Source organism: Dermacentor variabilis, unplaced genomic scaffold, assembly GCF_050947875.1.
Source record: "Dermacentor variabilis isolate Ectoservices unplaced genomic scaffold, ASM5094787v1 scaffold_12, whole genome shotgun sequence".
NCBI lineage: Eukaryota > Metazoa > Arthropoda > Arachnida > Ixodida > Ixodidae > Dermacentor > Dermacentor variabilis.
The window spans coordinates 56218887-56243486 of NW_027460280.1; the positions used below are offsets into that span (position 1 = coordinate 56218887).

Below are 24600 nucleotides of genomic sequence, written 5' to 3' on the forward strand. Positions count from 1 at the left end.
TGCATCGTCATCTACAATCGTCATCACGCATTCGTTGTCACACTGCCGCCGTGATACCATCGTAATTTGAGCTTAGCCATCCGATTCTCTTCATATCATCGTCGTGACGTCTTCGTCGTCATGCATTGGTCATACAGTCGTCGACATGCCATTGTCCCCATGCCATGCTCGTCCCGCTGTCGTCATTATAACCATAGTCATAATTTCAGAATCGTCATCCCATTGTCTTCATACCGTCATCGTCTACTGTCTTCGTATCCATACACGTCATTGCATCATCGTCATGGCGTCGTCGTCATACAGTCGTGGTAATGTCGTCGTGGTCATGGCTGACCCTTTGTCATGGCCAACTTTGAGCGAGTGTTATTGCAAGGTGGGCCGACAGCTGATATAGTGTATGTCCCATACAGCGGAAAGAATGCTACCGTCAGAATGACAAACCACTACAGATTCTGACAAGATTCCAGCAGATCCCATCTCTCGGTGCCTGTCGACGATTCTTTTTATTAACTTTCAAGCAATGTAGCTAACCACCGCATTGCTGAAGACACCTTTACTTATGATCTGTACTCGTTGCTCATTCAGAGACTTCCGTTCGTTAGGCTATATGCAGCATACACCCTCCACAGTATCGGCCAATTTGCTATGACGCTTCTCAACGTCTAGCATTGACATGATGCCATGACGATGACTGTATGGCGACGACGCAATGATGACGATTGACTACCGACGATGCTATGAAGATAACCGGACGACGAAGCTGTAATGGGGACGATATGAACTGAATGAACTGAACATACGAGCTGAAAGAGGAAGATGTGGAACGACAACGGCGGCATCCAGACCATGGTATAACAATGAATGCATGAGGACAGTGTGACGTTGACGGCGTAAGGTCTGCGACACGATCAGAGTCGGATGGCGAATCTAAAATGACGGCCATGCAACGATCACGATGGCATCACGACCACGAGGCAATACCAAGTTGTCTAAGCTAGCAGACAACTTGGGTCACGGGGTCGGCATAAAAGGCTAGGCAGCTAGATAGATAAGCTGAACGTGCCTAAAGTAGGCGTCTGTAGCTACATAGCTACAAAGCTTAGTAATATCTGTTGTCCTTTTGGTTTGTACATGACCAGAAGCAGTTTAAGGCGCAAAATAGCAATTACAAAGAAAGTAGCTATGGATATGTCTGTGTTAATCCTTATCCGTTTCTAGATCAAAATCCAATGGCTTTGACACCCACAGCCATCGTGAGTTGGATTCTACCAAAATATTTTATCGTGCGGAGAACAAAAGAAATACTTTATTAGTCATGAAGAAACAGGTGCACCCTTGTGAAATTCCCATAGTTATCAGTACACTATACAACTTCGTAAACGAACAGCACGAAACGGACGACGGAAAGACAATTTACTCAACTCAACCGCTGAGTCACCACTGAATCTCTTATTGCACTGACCAGGTTATATACATATGCAAAGTCACGTAGTATGTGCTAGATGCACCGCATACAAGCAACAGACAAAGCATTTTACGAAAATTTGTCGTTGTCTTTAATTCTTTAGAGCTGATCACGCTGTGTTCCTGGATGAGAAAGAAGTGCTCCTGCGTGTCCTCGTGCAGGTGATGCACGTTCATTGAATCGCCATTTTCAAACAGCAGCAACCATTCCAGTCCGACATGAAAGTCTTTCTGATTGCCTTGAATCGCACGGTCAAGTAGAAACCAACACCGCGACGGTCAGAGGATCCACAACGCCTGAACATCGACTACGGGAAAGACGGATGGGTGTGGGTGAAACAATTGCACAGATGCACGAGGAACGAGAACATTCGACGCGTCTTCGAGACAATCCCAAAGAAGCTGGAACTTCTGCGCAAGGATCTACAGTGCAACTACCTTTGCAGAGCGACTGTGGTCGACCTCGGCGTTGTTGGCAGCGTAGGCACTCCCCGCCAGCGTATCGCCGACGAGCCGAGCCAGTGCAACAAGCTACACTAATACAATTGGTCGCATTCGTAAATTCCATTGCCAGTGACGGCGAGCAGCAGCTCCAGCTGTGGACGCTTCTTCTCAAGTCGGCTCAGCGGCACCTCCCGCAGCAACAAGCACGGCAATCTGCGTCAGCGTATAGCCCGCGTACTCAAGCACGCACTATCATGCTTCAGACTACGGAGTTTTCGACCCATCGAGTCCAGGGCCCAAGCGCTGGGGCGCTTACAAAACACTGTCTGCAAGGCTTCGCCCGCAGTGACTTCCACCAACCAGCAGCTTGTGGTGAGCTCCACTGCGCCCGCATGCGGAAAAGGCATCACTTGTTGTCGTTCGCTTCCCTTCACGCACGGTCGCATTTCGATGGGCGCGAACTCCACAGGATCCGTGGCTTAGAGGCTGGACAAGTGAGCAATGGCGGCGTTGTTGCAGCCCTTTCAACGGTTGCAGTTCTGGATCAGGAGATTCGCGATCTGGGTGCACATATGCTGCAGAGTCTAGACCTCATGCTCCTTTACCAGCGGCTCCAACGAAGTTACCTTTGCCTTCACAGCTTTCACTCAACCAGCCACGGAAGCTCGTGCAATTTCCTGGCCGCACTCGTAGTTGTGCTGCCGCCCATTCTACAAAGCATCGAACTTTTTCTTGGCAGGATGGCAGGATACGCGGTGCAGGATGAAAGCTCGAATGTAGTAACACATCCGTATGCAGCAGACGTCAATCTGGATCAAAAAGAAATATTTAACGCAGCAATACAGCCATATGAAGCAGACGTCAGCCAGGATGAACACGACAGGTTCAATGCAGTGACGCAACCCTTCAACGACGAAGCGGTGGAGTACGCGGAAGAAAACTGCGTGTATGCTCCCACGCGACCGCAGCAAAAACAGCGGTACCTCCTGTCGGGTGCGTCCGAGCTCAGCTTCGTCCTATGGGAGGAGTCCCAGCAGTGTTACGACAACGATAGCGGCGACGGTGACGACGGCGACTTCTGCGTGCTGACAAAGAGGAATTTCCCTCCCAAGAAAGTTCACGCCTTGCTGAAGTACTGGAGAGAGAAGCGATCAGTGGCGGAAGAGAACAACAAAAGCCACAAGACACCGGCACTATCGCCAAAAAATTCTATAGACGAGACTCCACCACCACCTTCACCAGGCTTTGTTCCGGAAACCGACGCTGAAGACTATGCTTGCAACGCGAACACTGTCACAGCCCGGCACTCACCATCCTTTTTCGATATGACCTTTGCGAATGTCGACGAAGACTGCATGAAACATGGCGGTGGCATTGGCACTCCCGTCGTCAGAAATGTCGGAAATACGTCCAGCAAGCTGCTTAGGAGGAGGATGAGACTCAAGAAGCCAACTTGCGACAGGGGCCCGGAACTGAGTGCTCCAGGGGCAGAATGGATGCAGCGGCAGCAGCTGGAGGCCTCCTCGCAGTCGAAGGCATCCAAGAAACTAACTTACATAGAAAAAGCCGACGACGTCACAGCTTCGAGCTCGAGTTCTACAGATACCTCCCTCATTGAGCGCATGGTGAGTGAGGCTAAACAAGCCAAACAGCACTCAAGCATCGTAACAATTTGCAGCCCTCCAAAAGTACCTGCGGAGCAGCAAGAAAGTGTGGATGGTAATAAAAGAAGAGTGACTGCTGAAGACCGTGATGGACGCCTAATTCAAGCAAGCGATATTGCAGACCTTGATACAACTGCTACTGATAAGGAAGATAATAGTGTTCAAGATTGAAAGGAGGCCACTGAATCGTGCACAACCAGAGCAGTAAAATGCCGTCAGACACTGGCATGTCATCGGGCGCGAGAAAATCTTGGAAACAAGTTTGGAGCCGCAAGGAAGACAATCGAAAAACACGGGCCTCAGGCATCCTATCGTCGTCTCCAAATGTAGTAGGGCCAAATCTGGCTGATGATCTTTGCACGCACTCTGCACGTATATATTCCGTGCTTCGTTGACATCATAGTCGGTCCTGCCATCGTGATCTGCAAACTAGGCATACGAACAGGAACTGAATACTCTCCACCCAACAGCAGCGTGTGGATCCTGCTTCTCAAGCCGGCGGTGTTGGAGCACAACTGGCAGCCACTGAATTTTTGCATGGCACATGGATTACTGCTGCGGAGGATTGTGGGGCTACCACGACGACCAGCTGATGGACCAGACGACGCAAAATGAGCTTGGAACGCTGCGCGTGCCTTGATGACACCGTGAGATGTGCTAGCGGTCGGATAGATCCTAAACACTTTATCGATTTAATAGTATTAGCCCACAGGGACTATTGATACGTTTGTGAACTCGCCGCATTCAATAATCGCTCTTGTTTTGTATTGCCCTTATTCGATGCTATAAAACAACTTTGAATTGACGCGCAGGTCTCGGGGATATCTTTTTACGCTGCCTGCGCAAATCGCAGAAAGCATGACACGGTAACCTGTCGTAGATATTATCGTCGTCCGCCATACAATCCACTGCAGCTATATCACTGCCGCGCACTGAGTAACATGTTTTCATCCCGTCTAAGAACATCTTCATGCCAACTATACTACCAACTATTATGCAGTGCAGACCGATTTTTAAAAATATGTCGTGGGGTTTTACTTTTCAAAACTGCGATCTCATTATAAGGCACGCCGTAGCGGGGAACTCCGGATTAATTTTGCCCTCCTGGCAATCTTTAATGTGCGACTAAATCTAAGTACACGGGCGTTTTTGCATATCTCCCCCATAGAAACGCGTGTTCTCAGCGATAAGTGGAATTTTAGCTAGGCGAAGGGTTCTTGTAGCGGTTAGATGAATGCTGTATATTATTATTTTAGAGAAGAGGTTAGGCCCTATACGGTACCATGTACTTTAAGTCACATTGCTGACCCTTTTTCTCAATAGATGTGGACAGAAAAATTAGAAAGAAATTTAATTACAGAAAGGCAGAGAGGTCGCTCAGTAGACGCAGCTATTAAAATCAATATTTTCAGCATTTGTTCTTCTTTTTGTTGAAGTATATAGCTAACCTTATATCAATATGCTCTCTTTTTTCAATTTTTTACTGTTTCTTTGCTAAGTTTTATGCATTGTTAAATAGTAAATGTTTTTGAAAGAATAATGCTTCAATAAACTACAATAATTATACTGCAGTAGATTTCCCAGTTTGCGCACTAAATACTGAAAAAATATTGTTTGCATTTTCGCTTGCTTAGATGATGGGAAAATGTTGCACAAATTTTATGTTCCGAGACAATTGTTTTTTTTTAAATTAAAAACATTTCTGTTGCACCACTAATATGCAAGAAATACAAATTTATGGACTAAATAATCATCAGGAGGGCACTCGTCGAGATAAACACTTTTTCTTTTTCTTGTTTGTTTCCTTGCCTTTGGGGCCTCCTTTGTGTACTGCTGTGTAGCCATTTCGATGGGATCAAGTCAATGCTGGTCAATGCTATGTAACCCATCCACTGACTAGCGTCCTGGTGCAATTCCGAACGACTTCAGGACATTGCATCGGACAATGCTGTCATTATTAAATGTTACAGCGACAACCAGTGCAGCTGCATTCAATATCTCAAGTGCAGGCGACACCTGAGCGCATTCTGATGTTTTCTAACAGCTGAACGTTCCCACCGCAGATTTCGCACATAGTGAATAAAAGTTCGATGTCAAGCAATGCGTACCCATGGTCACTAATAGTCAGCTTTCTCTCCTCCATTCACGCTGCTAAATGCGCGAGTTTTGAAAACGACGTGCGCCTCGCGTCGGGCCCCGCTGCCCGGCGTTTTGAGGCAAGAACAACATTTCTTACCATGACGGGCCAACGCATACCGATTTCCGTAGAGGTGGATGCTCCTACAAAACTCGCTTTTGTTTGGTCATCTCTTCAGGTTTCAAAATGTAGGTGCCGAAGAAGAAACAAATCACTGTGTGCAAAGACATGCCGCCGAACTAACCCACAAGTAAGCAATGTGCTCCAGACATAATATTATAGCCAAAGTTTGGGACTCGACTTGGCTCTTGGAAAAGCTACTTGTTGCTGTTGTTGTTGTTGTAGATTTTGCAAAACTGAATCAACAAAAACAGCATTATTTCAGTAAAAAGAATACATTATAACACAGTTTGAAAAGAAACCTATAACGGTTCGAGTGTTTGTTGTTTATACAAATGTATCTGTCTTAGTTAACCAAAAGCTTCGAACAAAAAAGCTTAATTATTATGGCACAAGGGGTCTCAAACAGGAAATAACAAAATCTTGCCTATGCCATCGGCCTATGCCACGGGAGTATATTAGGTCATGCATTGTTCGTTTTACATATATATCATTTGGTATACATAATAATTGCAGTGCAAGCCTTATTATACATGCCCATAACACCAGCATTTTTATTACTGGTAATAACCTACATAACTTTTAATACACATATAATGGCAATTGTAAAGTACAAAAATTAGGAGTACGATCGTTACTTAATGTCATAAAAGTTAATTACACCAAAACAAATGCAATTATTTTGAGACCAAAGAACAAAGAAATCCTTTCACATGTAGATATTGTTTTAAACGGTCGTAGCATTTAAGCTGTTTATCATTTTAAGTACCTAGGAGCGGCCTTTTCTGCAAATGTGTCCTAGGATAGTGATATAAATCTGATCCAAAACATTGTTCGCAAAACATGAATAGTTGGTCGCATCAAATACCTTCCCTCGGCGCCGGTGAAACTACTTATTCACAATTCCTTATGTTAGTCTCACTTGCTATGTACTGACCTGGAGTATCACGACGTTTTCTAAGCTGAAAAAAATACGTGCAATGTCAGAACAGTTCATTCTGTATGCTTATAATACCCCTTTTAGCACACCAATTCCTGATCTATTTATCAGTGCTTCGTGTCATTAGGATTCACCAGTGATAGCATTATATGCTAAGTATGCGACGGTCCAGTTTCACGGTGTTCCTTGCGGTGTCCTCGCTGCAACCCTGCAGCACCTTAGTAGTGTTGGCAACCTGCTGCCTTGAGTTCTTCTTGACCAGGTTTGAGCGGACGACGGTCTCTCCGTCCCAAATCTGGTTGTATTTGGTTGTATTTTGTTGTAAACTCTGTATCTCTTCTGTGCTCCTTCGACGTAATGCTCCCTCCTACCGTCGTCGTTGGGTGTGACCATCTCTGCACAAGGCGCCAGACCGGAAGCTGAATACTCTACATCCAACAGCGACCAGCAGCTAGGAAGTGTGTATCCTGCTTCTCAAGACAGCGGGGTCGGAGTGCAAGGCGTAGTCACGGTATTTTTTTGTCTGTCGCGTGATGTTCTGCTGCGAAGACTCGTGGAGCGTCCGAGACAGCCTGCGGTTAGACCAGTCGACGCCAGTGGTGACCTCACACGTTGCGCATTCCTTCATCGCGCCGTCTTATGCGCAAGGAGTCATGTTGATCGTAAAGTTTTTGTCTGTTTAATAGAACTGGCCCACACCTTACATTCATATCTAAGTGCAGTCGTCGCATAGTATCTTCACAATAGTCATTCATAGCGCTTATTTGACGCACTAAAAGAAACCGGATTGGACGCGCGAATCTCCGAGATGACTTTTTAGGCTTTCCGCGTAACTCTCAGAAACCACGATGACATTAGCTTATCGCTGACGTCATCATTGTTGTCAGCTATGATAGCCACCGCCACTCGATCACTTGCGTGCCATAATGTATAGATAATAACAAAATCTCAATAAAAAAAGTGACGCACGTGGAATAGGTGTACGGTTAGGAAACATTGGAGGAGCGCCTATAGTAGCAATAGAAAATCGCCGTCGTTAATAATAATGTGTATTGGCCATCATACATGTTAGATGGGAGGGCGGAAAGAAGAAAGCTATTCAAAGGCAGCTTGACGAGCCCACAACTCCTGGTCTGTTTATTTTGGCAAGCACACCAACACATCAAAAGTACGCAAACGAAACAAAGCAGCAGCCACTGCTGCTGCTGCTACTGAGTTGAATATAAATAAAGGGTAATGATAGAACAGAAAAAGATTCTAATGACAATACAAACAACGAAATAACATGAATTCACTGCGAAAGGAAGTATCCAGAATCAAGCATTACACGTAAGGTGAAGATTCTGGTAAGAACAAGAAATTAATCAAAACCATCTAATTTGTAGGCTTTCAAAAGAAAGGGTAACGTGTAGGATAAGCGCTGTTGTCCGGTAGTAATACGAGGAGTATTTACTAACCAACTTTCTGCCTATCTAGTTGTGCAGCATGGTAATTTGTTTTGCAAGTTTGCAAGAAGTTGTAAACTATTGAGGTTAGGTCTTATTTCTGCTTTGAACTTTACGCTTAGTCGTATATAAGTTGTGTATACTAATTCTTCTGGAATTGTGAGAAAGTTGAGCTGTAGGGGATGGGTACGCGGCATTATAAACATGACGAATGTATTTCTTCTGCAAAAGATGAATGCGTTGCAGGCTAGAGGGCGCTGAGGTTCCGCATACGAGTTGACAGTAGTTGAGGTGAGAAAGTGGCACTTTATCTGGAAAAGTCGTCTGATTAAGTGACGAGAAAAAAATTCAGTTAAATTCTGTGGTCTTATGCGCCAAAACTAAGATATGTTTATGAGACAAGCCGTAGTTGGAGGTTCCGGATTCATTTGACCAGCTGGGCTTTTTCACCGTACGCCTGAATCTAAGTACACGAGTGTCTTCTTTTCTTTTGTTTTTTTCTTGCACTTCGCCCCCTCAGATCGAACTACGGCCGCCGCGGCCGGGAACGAACCCACGGCCTAAAGCTTACCTGTGCAACACCATTAAACTAACGCAGTGGGTGGCAAAACAAAACAGAAATACGGCAATTGTTACAGCGAAGCGCTACATGGCTAGGTTCAGGAAAAATTGAGTGCGTCTATCGAGCCGTGCAGATCGAGAATTTCTCTCCCTACGTCGACCGATCGCGAAGATAGTGTATAACCGGGCCGACCCTCGGCGGAGGTGAATCGGGCTTTAAGCACTCCGTCAACTTGCAAACATAACTATGATATCTTACGTCCCAATACAACCTGTATCAGATATTAAGCTGATAGGAACAGATACTACACTTTGACGCCCGTCGGCCATGTCTACGTTGCCTTTCGAGTGACCTCACAACCGCTACTTGCCTGCGGGACGTCGACCAACGCATGATCGCCTGGACTACGGATGAGAAGTGTGTGCCCTCGGCGAGCGGTGAGGTGCGTGTGTGTCCTATAGGTTAGCGAAAGTCGTCGTGCCGCGTTTTGCAAGAATACATGGGTATGTATACCACCCGGTGCACCATCGTCTTCCGAGGCTCAACACCATGGAGGAGCGACTAGCCGCACCTCGCCTTCCATTTGTGTGCATACCGTGTTTGAAGCCCGGCAGTGGACAGTTCGCCATTAAAGAGCCCACATACACAGCTTCGCTGGTCATCAACCTTCACACAGCAGAATGTTCAGCGGTGTATTATCAGTGTATTATACACAGTATAATACCTCAAAGGCTGAGGTATTTCCGGCTGATGTTCTCACGCACCGTCTAAACAATAGAATGGCCGCGAAGCGGAAGAATCACTGTAGAGCCATTTTCACTGATCCAACAAACACTACAAGTGTGCCGGTGACCGGCTTTGTTCTATGCGAAATTGCGCAGAGAAATATATATCCATATTCCAACAAATATCCCTCTTCAAGAGAATAATGATTTCGAATTGACGCTTTCTTTTTCTACCTCCTCGCGATTAGGCGTGTCGACACCGTCTGCCTTCCCGAGTAAGCGCTGCTCGTTTCGAACCAGTTCCCCCCCCCCCATATGCAGCTCAATTGGCATCGAATTCTTGCCTCTAATTGCATAATATCACTTATTTCCGCTTCCCTCGAGCAATGAAGAGCTTACAGACGCTTGACGTGTGACTAGTTTCCTACAGCAGCAAAGGTACCGGCTTGGACTGCGGTATTGAACTCTATCTCAAACCTGTGTTATCATGTTCGCTATGGAAAATGATAAGCAAACGATCGATGAGGGTTGATAAGGGGTTATACTGGTCGGATCAAGTTCTATAACATGGCTAATGCACCGGGCTCTGCGGAAATGCACAAGTGGTACAACGTTTACGTATACTTAGACCCCAACAAAAGAAAACTTAAATTATGACTAAATTTCAGTTTCACGTGCCAAAACCACGATATGATTATGAGCCACGTCGTAGTGGGGGACTTCGGAATTTTCCACCACCTGGGTTTCTTTAACGCGCACCTAAATCTAAGTACACGGGTGCTCTCGTATTTAGCCCCCTCGAAATATGGCCGCCGTGGCCTGGATTCCATCCCGCGACCACGTGCTTAGCAGCACGATATCATAGCCACTAACCAACCACGGCGGGTCTAACACAGAAATTCCTGCGTGAATTTTCGTTTACATCTTCACAGCCGAGCACGAGACGTGGAACGATGAGAAAGAAGTGGACCCGCGCGTCCGCGTGTAGTTGATGCTCGTTTATCGAATCGCCGTTTTGAAGCAGTAGCTTAAGCTCCTTTCCAACAAGAAGGTCATCCTGATTCACTGGAGTCGCACGCGATCAATAGCGACAGAAGCCAGCATCGCGACGAACAGAGGATCTGCAGCGCCTGAACATCGCCGAATGTCAAGACGCATCTGCGTTGCCGGAGCCGCTGCGCAAATACAGGAGAAACGGAACGTTCAACGCCTCTTCGTGACAAGCCGCGAGACACCGGAGCTTTGGCGCTTGGTCCTGCTATGCATCTACCGATCCCGAGCCACCGAGCCCTACTTCGGCGTTCTCGGAAGCGAAAACGATCTCCGTCAGCGCATTGTTATCGTGCTTGCGCAGCGCAACTTCCAAATAGAATGCTGTTTACTCCTTTCATCGAAGTCGTTGCCATTGACGCCGACGAGCAGCTGCATCGATCAATTCTGTTCCCGAAGACGCCTGAGTTGCACATTCCTCGGCAACAAAAGCAACGTCCGTCAGCGCATCACCTACGCTCTGACACAGGTCATCTAGCTACAGGAATGCCGTACGCTGCTATCTTCGCGGCCGCTTCTAGTGACGGCAACCACCAGCAGCAGCGGTGGATTCTGCTTCTCACGACGTCTCAGCGGCACCTTCCTTGGCAGCAACGATCTGCGTCTGCGCATCACCAACTTGCTGCCATACGGACAAGCATGCTTGACACTCCGAAGCTATTGAAACGCACCAAGCCATGGGGCCAAGCGCTGCTGCGGCCCATACAACGGGCCGTGTGCACGGCGTGGGCCGCAGCTAGTTACATCCACCCGCAGCTTGTTGTGAGCTTCTCGGCGCCCAGATGCCAAAATGACGTGACTGGTTGCCGTTGGCCACCCCCGACGCACGTTCGCCTCTCTTGGAGCACGAATACTCCAGCATTCACAGAACTGCTTGATAGCTCACCTTCGCCTACGTCAAGACCACCTGTAAGCTCATTCCACAGCAAGCCGCCGGACTGGTATCTATCCTGCGGCGCGCCTCAACATTTTGCCTTTCCTGCTGCTGCCACCGACGCCTCTCGCCTTTTTGACAACACTTGCGTGGATGTCACGCAAGTCCACGCCGCTGCACTTGCGCGTCTCCAGGATGACGTCGTAGAGACTGCGAAAATGCAGAATGGCGACACTGCTCCGGCCCTCGCAGCGGTTGCACTTCTGTCTCACGAGAAAGGCGAGTTGAACGAACATCTGCTGATGGCCCTGGGTCTCGACCTGCTACACCATCGGCGTCGTCGGAACTATCTCTGCATTCCTCGCCTCCACAAAGCCAGCCACAGAAGCCTCTGCAAGAACTTCCTGGCCGCAATCAAGCTTTCGCCGCAGCTCATTAGGCAGAGCCTCGAGCTTTTCCTTGGCAAAATGCCAGAATACACGGAGCAAGAATACAATGAGAGGTTGAATGCAGCAACACAGCTGTATTCAGCAGACGTCATCCAGGATGAGCACGACAGGCTGAACGCCGTCACGCAGTCATTCAACGAAGAAGCTGACGAAGACAACGTGGCGGAAGACTTCGTGTGTGCTCCCACGCAACCAGAGGAAAGACACAGGCACCTTACGTCGGGTCCGTCAGAGCTCAGCTTCGTCCTCTGTAAAGCGTTCCAGCCGTGTTACAACAATGATGCCGGTGAGCGGTACAGCGAGGAGTTGTGCGCGCCGACCCAGATGGACAATTCTCCACCCCCGACAGCGCAATACTTGCTGAAGTACAGTGGACAGAGAGGGTTTCAATGGCGGAATAGGGCAAGATCGACGAGGAGACACCGCCACTATCGCCAAAAACTACAACCGAGGAGACTCCGCCACGTTCCCCTGGCTTTGTTTCAGAGAGCGATCCTGAAGATGGATGATGGCGACACAATCACAGTCACAGCCCGGCACTACCTTCACGTCTCGGTACGACCGGTGTGAGAGTCTACGAAGACGGTATAACACCTGGCGAGGCTATTCGTTCGCTCACCTTCGGAAGTGTCGGAAAGAGGTCGGAACCCAAATGAAATAGATAAGCTAACACACTGCTATATAACATGTGCTCACGCAGCGCAACTAGTTATGGAATCCCTGTTCGCGGTGTTCGTCGAGGCCCCTGCCAGTAGCGCCAATCAGCAGGGGAGATGTGGATTCTGCTTCTCAAGACGACAGGCTTGGACTGGGACGTGCACCTATTGGATTCTTGTGCGCGACACGGGTTCCTGCTGCGGAGGCAAGTGGAGCGATCTCGACAACTGTGGTTGGATGAGTCGACGCAATGTGCGCTAGGACGTTGCACATGCCTCCATGGCGGTGTGAAGTGTGCGAGCAGTCTGGTTGATGATAACGATTTTGTCTCTTTAAAAGCATTATTGCATACGCACCATTATAACTATTAATGTACAATTGGCACGCAGCATCATTTATATAATCTTCATATGCTCTAACAGGCACAATAAAAGAAATTGAATTCGAAGTGAAGCCTTCCGAGACATTTATTTTCTTAGCTGTAGCCGTAAGTCGCAGTAAACACTACATACTAGCTTATCGTGGATAGGATTGCTGCTGTCCGTCATGCACACCATCGCAGATCCATCACTTGCGTGCACAGAAGAGTATATTTTCGAGCCATTTATCAATATGTCTATACCAATTTAAATCAACAAATGTTCAGAAGAAAGTGAAGCACAGGAAGAACAGTCGTGCAGTTAGGAAACCCGCGTGAGCAGCGTCCACGGCTGCAAAAGAGAAGCGCCGTAATGGCAAAGTATCTAAAAGGCGCTCCTTTATAGCCGCAGTCTATCTTTAATGGCAGAGACATAATTTTGTAAAGTATGCGAAAACGTCTGATCGAGACAGGGTTAATCTGTTTCGGATGTGCTCTTGTAGGGCATGGTATATCAGAGACGATGGTGTCAAATAGCGTTGCGCCCGCAGCTTTATCATGCCACACGGAGCCCATTCGGAGTGAATGACTGTCAGAAGCGACGCACCGACAGTCCTGCTCATTTATCGCATCTGGCACGCCACCAACTACGATAGGAATTATACATTGCATGCACATGATTCGAAATACAGTGTCTTACATGGCCCTTTCAACCAAGTGCCACCGCTATAAAAAAGTAAGCTCTGAGGTTTATCTCTCTGCCAGCGGAAATGGCCGTACCACCAATATGAAACGCGGATATGGCGTGTGTATTTTTCTTTCTTTTAGTTCGAACAGACGTTTCGGAAATCGCGGGTAGCGTGTAGAGCAACTGAGCTTGTTCAAGTCTATTAGCAGATGGGGCGGATGCTATGAGCACGTTGCTTTGTGGGGCACGTTGCCTGGATAGTTGGTTTAGATTCACGACAGACACGGAGCAGCGCAATACGACAGGGACCTTGAATAAGACACGAACACAGCGCGTACACATACACCGAATTACAAGTTAACGCTGTGTGTCGGTCTCTTATTCTTGGTCGTATTGTCGTATTGCGCTGCTCCGCGTCTATCAGGCTTCGTGGAGTTATTTTGAGCACCTGAAGAACTCAGAGAAGCGCTGCACTTTTGTATTTACAGATCGATCTTCCGTAAAATATCGTGGGATGTTCCTTGTGCATTTCTTTAAATTGGCGCTATTAACTAAATATATTATGGTACTAGTACAATTACACAGATTGCTATCAGTATTGTCGTCAGAAATAGAAATTTGCTTCTTGACTCGTAAGTAATATGGACAGGACGCGTCAAGTTGCTGTGCAGTGATGTGTATATATGAACACGGGGAGTTTCCGTAAACGTCAGTGGCTAGAGCGCTCCCGCATATTTATAACTGTGCCATGCTGTGTTGTTCTGTTCACAGCGCACCCCGGCACAACTAAAATCATAAAGTTATAAGATAAAAAGAAAAATTAAAAACCAGGAATAGCCGGATAAAGGGCCACATAATTAGCAACAATCATGTAATAACACATTACTGAGAGACAGAGCGCATCTACGGACGAAGACAGAAACTAGGAGAAGGCAGGACAGGAACACAGCTAGAAAGAACACTGAAGAAAAAGTAGGAAGCTCGGAAGTAAAGGAATACAACACGTTTTGAAAGATATCAATATGAAGAAAACGACAGTGCATTCTGTGGAGAGGTGAGTGCCTGCTGAAATAGGCAGGAACGCGGATGGTAGTCCCTGGTGTCCTGTTTTTGCAATACCCGCAGAGAAACAGAGGCTAGCAGAACAGAACACGTAATAATTGTAGGAATTATTTCGCATGGAGATCGCACGTCGGTTCGACTACGTCTGCAGCTTAGTGGCGGAAGTGTATACGATGTTTACTAAGACTTGAAAAGTTGTTGGTGCATGAGGTCAGGAAACGATCTGTATACATAGATGCATTAACTTTTTCCTAACACGCCCAAATAAAATGCTATTCGAATTCCTTGCGCCATACCACACTATTCAGGCATAATAATGTAAATGACAAATAAATGTAACTGACAACGCATCCCATTACAATTCCAATAACACCAGGTTTGCTTTGAATAACAACAGTATGCTGCCATAAGTGTGCAGTAGCTATCAATGACACAAAGCCTAATTTGCAACTGTAACATTGTAGAATAACATGCTTAACGATATAAAATAAAGTGTATCTTCTGTTACATTAAAGAAAAAAAACTAATCCCGTTTCTAATAGATGGTCCTTACACTACCGTTTTCTGTTTCTTTGAATTATATTTGATAGTTGTTATAAAGTATAACCACTGTTGGTTACTCACTGCTCTTCATGCATCTCAAAACAGGAGGTTCCCTTGCAGGCTTGCGCTATCGGATCACCTTCTATATATTCTGTCCAATACGTACCACCTTTGTAAGCAATAGATGTTCCTTGATTAACTGATTAAAACACCACTCGGTCGACAGAATAAAGGTAGACGATTTTATAGGTTTCACGCGATCGAATACGAGTAAATTGTGGTTTCAGATCAATTTAGAGTCAGTCCGTTTAACTGGCACCATTCAGAGAAGGATAGGTAGGACTGCAGAGCGAGGCAGCCCTCAGTAGTGCGAATGTCTTTAACTAGCTTGATGTCGTCAGCGTAAAAAAGAAATAAAGGCTGCTCTGTTGTAGCGAAAACACCATTGATGATGTTCTTTACACCATCAATGGTGTAAACCATTAAACCGAGAACCCATTGCACCATTAAACAAGAGAAGTGGACCTAACGCGGAACCTTGGGACAAACCAGTGGATACTGTACAGACAAAGGCAGGTAGTTCATTGACCATCACGCACAGCTGGGTAGTAGAGCTACAATAGCAGCTTCTAATAATAATAATAATAAAATTAATAATAATAATAATAATAATAATAATAATAATAATAATTGACACACATCTAAAAGGAAAACAAAGAATCGGGCCTGTCTAAGTCCACGAGGACTTGTGCGACTAGGCTCGGCAGAATCGGTACAACGATGTGGCTACATATTTACATAAAATGTGAAAAGGTAGACGTTTACATAATAACACGTTTTTTTGTAGACTTTCAGAAGAATGGTTGGTAGTATTACCCTTTAACAGACAATGACATAGTAAATCAAGAGAAACAGGTAAACAACTTAAGTAAAGATCAGGACTAAATTACAACATTTCATCATTAATTTCTTCAACTGTTTTTTCGAAGTTGCCAAAAAGAATTCATCGGCCAACTCGTTAAATATTTTTGGGATGTATACACCTCTTCTCGCTTCACCATACTTTGTAGTGGAATAGGGCACCTTAAAACGTTTTTTATTTCTTAACAATCGAGGTGCATCGTATGCCTTTTTGAATTCATCGCTCCAATTATGCCGCATATTAACAGTTCTGGTAAGTGAATCCTCCAATGTGCAAAATCCTAATTCCTGAAAAATATCATTGTCGTTCAGTGTGGTACCATAAGCCACATTTTCGAATATATTTTTAGTAGTTTATCGATCCGATTTTTCCAGCGCTCTGTACAAAAGGCGAAGATCGTTATACCATACCTCAGCACACTGTAGGGTAGCGCATGCACTATCATTTTCTTGACTGGTAGAGGCACCAAACCCTTTATGTTGAAAAGTAAATATGCAACACTGCGTAGTTTGCCACATAAAAACGCCATGTGATGCTGCCAAGACATGCCGCTGTCGAATGTTATACCCAGGTATTTGAATGTCTCCACATATTCTATAGCAGTACATTTACATAAAATACAATGTTCATTATGTAGAAATATTGGCAAGTGTATTTTTTGAGTTTTTAATGAACCACGAAAGCACATGATTTTGCTTTTCTTCGCATTGATATATGCCCAGTTTTCTTCAAAGCATTGCATAGCCTTATGAACTGCATTTTGTAGGACGCTAATAGCTTCCTCATAATGCATACGACGAGTGAGTAGAACTGTATCATCTGCATATACACAGTGGCTTTTGTAATTATCATGGGAAAGTCGTTCATAAATAAATTGAATAAGAGAGGGGACAACACGAATCCCTGTGGAACCCCAGCTGTAATATATTTTCTAGCGCTAACAATTTCTTTACTGCCCATGACCACCTGTGGTCTATCATGTAAATAATTGCAAATAAGAACAAAAAAGGATCCCCTGAAACCCAAAGGAAACAACTTTTCCAATAAAATATTGTAATTTACAGTTTCGAAAGTTCTTGCTAAATTCAAAAACAAAGCGCAACTATACAGGTTCTTATCTAGAGCAGAATATAATTCATCGGTGAAATCTTCTAACAGTGTAATAGTACCTCGCTCAGGAACAAATCCAAATTGTGTTGGTGTTAGGATTAAAAATTTCTTTAAGAAGGAAGTCATGCAATCAAATAGAAACATTTCGAGTATTTGAGAAAGTATAGGCAAAACAGAGATAGGTCGGCATCTGTTTTTCCTGCTTTATACAGTGGCTTAACAATCGCCGTTTTTAATGTATCCGGAATTGATGCGGTGCTTATAAAACCATAAATCATAAAAAGCAGTATGTCTGCTAATGTATCAAAATTTCTTCTTACTGTGGCCACAGTCAACCCATCTATACGAGGTTGTTCTGATCTGCTGCTTTCCGGCCTTCTAAAATTTATTCAAGTTCACGCAAGAACCGTGTGGCACTGTTATTAGGCGGACGATAAATACTTATCAACAATAATTCTGGGTTAGTAAGCGTAATTTTTACTGCCAAACTTTCGGCGTGGTTTAAAGAAAGGTCCGTAACTACAGTGTCATATCTTATCTTAACAAACAACGCTAAACCCCCTCCTCATCGTTCTGTCGTGACATAAAATGGGCTTTGTAACCCTTTAATTTGTAAAAGTTGGTGCAGTGCTCTGGTACATTTGTTTCCACTATTATAAATGCATCGACTACATCTACGACTGAATCCGCTACCTCTCTAAATTCCTCCCAACATTTTCGTAGACTTCTGATATTAATAATAATTACTGTGAAACCGTGTTCACGGCTGGTAGAAAATATATCTTTGAACTCATTGAAATTTGGACAGAGGAAAAATTCGTTGCCATGTTGCTTATGAAATTTTAAGAATATCGGCTAGATTCATAATTCGGATCAGGGGTGCGTCTTCATTCTTCTTCATGAAAATATTTCCGTCCTTGACCCATGCAAATTTGTAGTTCTTTTCTTTTGCTTTAATTCTAGCTCGCGAGAACAGATTTCGGTTCATTCTTGTCAGATTATCATTGATGAAAAGCCTCGGCAGCTGTCCAATTTGATGCAAGCGCCTTAGCTTCCCCCGCGCATCAAACCACACATCCCTTGCGGTCACGGAAGAAAAACGTACAAGTACTATTCGGTTTGTCTTATGTTTGTTTGGTAAGTTTGATAAATGCAATAATAATAATAATAATAATAATAATAATAATAATAATAATAATAATAATAATAATAATAATAATAATAATTGCACAAAGGAACACGAAGTACAATAAACGGGCCTGTCAAAGCCACCAGTGGCTTGACGGGCTTGGCCTGGTAAAATCACCGATTCAGCGTTCAGTTTTTACCTTAGCATCGACATATAACAAGATAATGCAGGAGGACTAACACTTAGGAAGCTTAAAACGAACAAGGAGCAAATCGCGAAATAATAATAATAATAATAATAATAATAGCATGAGCTTCACTTCCCCTACCATATCAGCGCACCATATAAGATTTGCTCCGTCCGAGAAAAACGCTAAAGCGGAAGAGTTACGAAAGCACTATAAAATTGTCCAAAATTGTATAATTGTATACTTCAAACCATCGTTTACTCATCTGAATCTCATTGACAAAGTCAGTGACAAGTCAAGGGAGAATAATCAAATAAACATTCAACTCTACGCTGCGCATATACCTTACTGCACTAAACTGCTGACGCGACAATAAAAGAACTTGCAGATTCCTGCCAAGAGCGCCGCAGTAAAATCGACAGCGATCTCATTACTACGCGCTTTATTACCCCCAAACAGGTCGCACACTATGAGTTGCTAAATGCATCCGAAGTGACGCGCCAATCTATAAAAGAACCCAATATTTTGTGTGTGTGTCTTTTTCTTTTCAGTTTCTGATGTCCGTCTTGGTCTGACCGCACCGCGTCTTACCAGCACCGTCGATGTTGACGTTGCACGAACGCATATAGGGTCACGTCAGAGATTGCATATGCTCTTTTTTGTTCGTTATTTTGTGTGCGTGTTCATTTTCTTTTTTTATCACTTGGTAAACAAAAATTGTATTACTCTTCAACAAACAAGCACACACTTAACAAATTTTACACGGAAACCATGCACAACACACAGTAAGCAGTTTGCGAAGCCACTTCTTTTTCTTTATTTCACAGCCGAACACGCGCCATTCCACGATGAGAAAGAAGCGCTCTCGGGTGTCCTCGTGAATCTGATGCTCGTTCGTCGAATCGCCATTTTCCAGCGTCAGCAATCGTTCGAGACGGACAAGAAGTGCTTCCTGTTCCTCTGTGCTCACACACCAACACATCGAGGGAAACCAAGATTGCCATGGCCAGAGGATCGCCAGCGCCTGAACATCACCGAATGGCAAGACGTTCCGACGTTGCCGGATCTTCTGCACAGATGCACCAGGAACGAGAACATCAGACGCGCCTTCATGAGAAGCTGGGAGAACCTGGAGCTTCTACTATTGGCCCTATCCCGCATTTACCTGTGCAGAGCCACCGAAGGCTACCTAGGCGTTCACGGCTGCCAATAACATCCGCGTTAGCGCACCAACATCGCGCTGACGCAGACCAACTAGCAACCGGAATCCAGTTCGCCACCTTCATCGAGGCCACTGCACGGGAGGGCGACCAGCTGCTTCAGCCGCGGATCCCGCTTCTCAAACCGAAGGAGCGGCGGCTTCCTCGACGGCCAAAACGCTCACCGCATCACCACAGCACTGAAGCACCGAACAGCATCCTGGACACGCGGCAGCTTTGGGAACGTGCCGGGCCATCCGGTGAATTACCGCGGCCCTTGCAAATGGCTGTGTGCTCGGCTTGGTTCAACACGACTTGCACCGACCAGCCGCTTGTTGTAAGCTTCTCCGCTCCCGCATTCCGAAATCACGTGACTAGTTGCTGTTCGCTGTCCCCGATGCACGGTCGCCTTTCAAGCAGCGTGAATGCACATGGGTTCGTGGCGCTGCTGAGCTGCTCACCTCCGTTTAAGCCAAGCCCGCCTGGGAGGTCAATGCCCATCAAGCCGCCAGCGCGACTGCTTTCCTGCCGCACACCTGCACCTCCTGCCTTTCCTGCTGCTAACACCAGGTCCTCTGTCCACTGCGGCAACATCTGCGTGGGCGTCGCGGTGGTCCGTGCTGCAGCAGTTGCGTGCCTCCAGGATGACGTAGAGGCTGCGCAGGCGAGGAATGGCGACGCTGTTGAGGCTTCACCAGTGATTGCACTTCTGGCCCAGGAGATCGGCGACCGTCGTGAACATCTGCTGCTGCCTCTGGGTCTGGACTTGCTCGACCATTCCTTTCAAATGAACTATCTGTGCATCTACCACCTCGGGAGAACCAACTAGCCCTCGAGGCATCCGCAAGAACGTCTTGGCCGCACACGAACTTGCGGCGCCGTTCACTATGGACAGCCTCGAGCTTGTCCATTGCAGGATCGCACAACATAAAGAGCACGACGAAGGCAAAAGGCTGAATGGAGTGACGCAGCTGTACGCCTCAGACCTGCATCAGGATAAATAGGACAGCCTGAATGTAGTCCCGCAGTCATTCAACGGCGAAGTCGTGGAAGATGACACGGCGGTGTGGGCTCCCACGCAACCAGAGGAGAGACACCGGCGCGCTCTGCGGGGTCCGAAGTAGCTGCCCCGCTGTTCACTCGATGACTAACGACAGTGGACAGCGTGGATAGTGCGTGGACGCCACGGCAGTTGTGTTTTTCTCCGGAGGCTAGTGCCGCTGCTGGCATCGCCTGTGATTGGATGAGGCGAGGTTAAGAGGACCTGAACATTTCCAATTAGCTGACGATGTCCGAACGTGTAGCATAGTCTTCGTGATAAGCAGTTCGTCTGATTATAAGGAAGAGCGCGCGAAGGCCACTGGTGTATTAGTGTACTGGCCCCATATAATATATAGCATATTATTGGACCTATTCGACGCAATAAAAAAACTATTGAATTGGACGCACCGGTCTCTGGGATGTCTCTTTATGCCGAACGCTTTACTCCCAGTAGCCCCGACGCACTGACCCGATGATGCGGTGATGCTAGCATATGATGTTCAGCTGCTAAGCAAGAGGTTGCGAGATCAAATTTCGACCGCGGCAGCCGCATTTTGATGGTGGCAAAATGCAAAAACGCCGGTGTCCCGTGCATGGGGGGCACGTTATAGATTACCTGGTGATCAAAATACGAAATCGCCCACTACCGCGCGCCTCATAACGAAATCGTGTTTTTCGTATGTACAACCGCAGAATTCAATTCAACACGCAAACGTATAAATCAAACCATCATCGTTGTCAGCCTTCAGCACCACCCCCGCTCGATCACTTGCGCGCATTGGAGAGCACATTTTCAAGCCATTGAGCAATATGTCAAAACACATAATAAATAAGAAACTGCATGCGATGTTTCCATCCGCAAACATCGCATGCAGGACTGTCAGCTATTCCATTTACTGCTGAATAAGCTTTCGTGAATGCAATTCCCAGCAGCAACCATCACAAAAGAGACGCTTCGCGTCGGTGCGGTCCAGCCGAAAGTCTGAGTTACAGCGAAGGGTTTAGTTTGTGCGGTCTGGTGCGCCTTGTATGTGCGGTATTCCACTCTGATAAGGAGAGCGTCCGTACGGGAAAAAAATACTGTAGAGAAAATAGAAAAATCTATCCACCCCCGCACGCCAAACTCAACGCGGTGCTGGCAACCGTGTTGCGAAGATTACAGACGAAAACCTGCAGAAATCCGCGCTCTCTACGCCTGATCTAGCCAACGGCTAGATCCGGTAGTGTTCCCGTAGTCTGAAACAACACTAACGCCCTTGCACATCACGTGGAACTGCGCAGAACACGGAGAAGAACGTGAAACAAACGGCACATAGGGCGAATGGGAGGCTCTGCTGTCTAACCCGGCACTGGAACATCAGCTACTGCTGATCCAACGAGCTGCGCGGATTTCCCGTGCCATTGCGGCCTTGGAATCGCCCTGCCGGACAAACTACGTTTTTTCACCCATCCCCCTACCCCTTCTGGGGGACTGGGGCAGGGGCCCTTCCGGTTTCTGTCTATAATAATGTTTTTGTACTACTACTACTGCTACTACTACTACTACTACGACTACTACTACTATTACTACTACTATTACTAGTGCGTAAACTTGAATATTCAACCAAGTAGCCAAGCTCCGCGTACTAATGAGTTCTATTTATTCAGTAGTAGGCCCTTTTATGTGTTCATTGTCCCGAGACTAGTGCCTGTCGTGTCGTTGACCTCCCCCCCCCCCTTCATGCGTGTTTTACTTGCACTATTTTTTAAGCCAGAATCATATACAAACTATCACAGCAGCAAAAACAGTATATTGCCAGTAAATGTACAAAGAAAATCGGGTACTCTAATAAAGATTCAGTAAAAGACGCACTTATCGGATACAAAATGCATTCCACTGTGAGGTAAACAAGACGTACGAGTTTCCGCAGTACGAAGCGACATCAATAGAACATCGACATCAAGGTTTCAGGTACAAATTTCATTTCACATTGTATAGTGGTTGGCGTAACAAGTATACGGACAGTCTTCTTTACTGTAAAAAAAAAGTAAGTATAAGCCATAAAACACTGTATTTTTCCGCAGCGTGGATCGGATCTTGGGACGGTGACGTGTAGTCAGTCAAGCTGCCTTCGCTGTTATCGCTGTTGTGCCGTCGTGGTCGTCCGTGTCGCTGTTGACGTGGCATTGAAGTGGTGCTGCCGCCGTCGTTGTGCTGGCGTCATTGGCGTCCCTTCACCGTTGCAGTTTTGTTCGTCCTTATTTCTCTTTTCTTTTTTTTATGAGGAGCACCTAGGACTTTCGTTTGATTGGCCCTACAAATTTACTTTGTGACACGGGTCGACCCACATTGCGTGCACGCCTGGAGGCCTCGAGGAGGAGGGGAAGGAACCAAGTTGGAGACAGAGAGAGGCAAGGCGTAACAATGACTTTGCGTTTACAAGATTGCCTCAAACCCAAACTCAGGAACTGTAAAAAAACTATAACAAGAGCGTGAACAATAGGGACAATAATAAATGTCCCTACTACACTAAACTGTTCAGTCGTCAGACCCCTGATGACCGAACACATCAGGTTTTACGATTGTGTCTCAGCGAAGCTGTATACGGTAAGCTAATTCGTCCGCCCGTCCGTCTATTCGTCTGTCGGTCACCTGTACACCGAAAACTGCTCTGGTATAACTTCATGCGCATGCACAAAAAAAGAGAGAAAGAGAGGCGTATGATTACCAACACCTCCTGGATAGCACAAAGCCTTTTACTGCGATCCATGACGTCACGCTACCTGGCCCGAAATGTCCATTGACAAGACTGGCATGATGAAAGCGGTGACGTCAGAATCATTGTTGCCTCCTCGGGAGCATCCCCATTAGAATCTATGAAAGTCGGGCCAGGTAACATGACCTCATGAATCGGAGTAAAATGGGCTTTTGCTCTCTAGGTGGTGTGGCATTAGCTGCGGCAGTAGTTACGTCATTGCTCTCCGTCGCAGGCGAGCGCGTGCAGCAGTTTCTCTCCGGCTCTGAAATGGGCAGGCCACCTGCCATACGTACTCCTTCGGAGAAGGCAGCTTTCGATTAGCAACGCCGAGAGCAGAACCGGCAACGAGCTTGTCTACGCCGTGTCGATCCTGCAGCCCAGGCAGAACGGTTTCGTGAAGCCCAGCACAAGCAGCAAGTGCGTACTGAGGATCCGGCAACCTACCGAATCCTCGTTCAATGAACCGTCTGGATAACCCAATGATAAACACCGGGGTCGCACGTTTCAGCTTCGCTGGTTAACCTTCAGTACGTTGTGCTTGGGCGGTTATTTTTCAAATATTTTTCCCCATTGAACAGCTTCGCTACCGTTACCTGGCACGGACGGTTTAAACATAGGAGCTTAAAGAATATTTTGCGGTATCTGTTGTGTACTTGGTGATCATAGCTAAACTGCACCGAAGGACGGCTTCCAGAAGGAGACGGGAGCGCTCCCGTTGTAAGGCTGGACAAATCCATATTAAATGGTGGGTGCCTGCTTCCGTCACTGGAGAGGACATGTTGAACTTATTACTCTGCGGTAATGTGCAGGATGAATTGGACGTGCTAACCAATAAGCTACCATAAATCACTCCCGATTGGTAATTTGTATCATTTGTAACCCAACTTAGAGCAGCATGCGTCCCTGCCAAAGTCCATGGACATGGTGATAACTGACGTGTACTGGAACCCTAAGCATAAGAGCAAACAGAAATTTGAGGCATCTTCAGGCCTTTGTTCTAATGTCTCCATTGCCCTTTGGATTTTGTCGTGACAGGTTCTTTGAAGATAGCAGGTACGCAAGACTTATCGGTACGACTAAAAAAAATTATGG

At 46.2% G+C, this 24600-nt stretch overlaps 1 protein-coding gene and 1 pseudogene across 1 annotated transcript in view; both read right to left on the bottom strand.

Moving 5' to 3' along the window:
* The window catches only part of Idua (alpha-L-iduronidase), a 495845-nt gene that overhangs the window by 293372 nt on the left and 177873 nt on the right, over window positions 1–24600 (bottom strand). The window lies entirely within an intron of this gene.
* LOC142566437 (U2 spliceosomal RNA) lies at window positions 8926–9105 on the bottom strand (annotated as a pseudogene).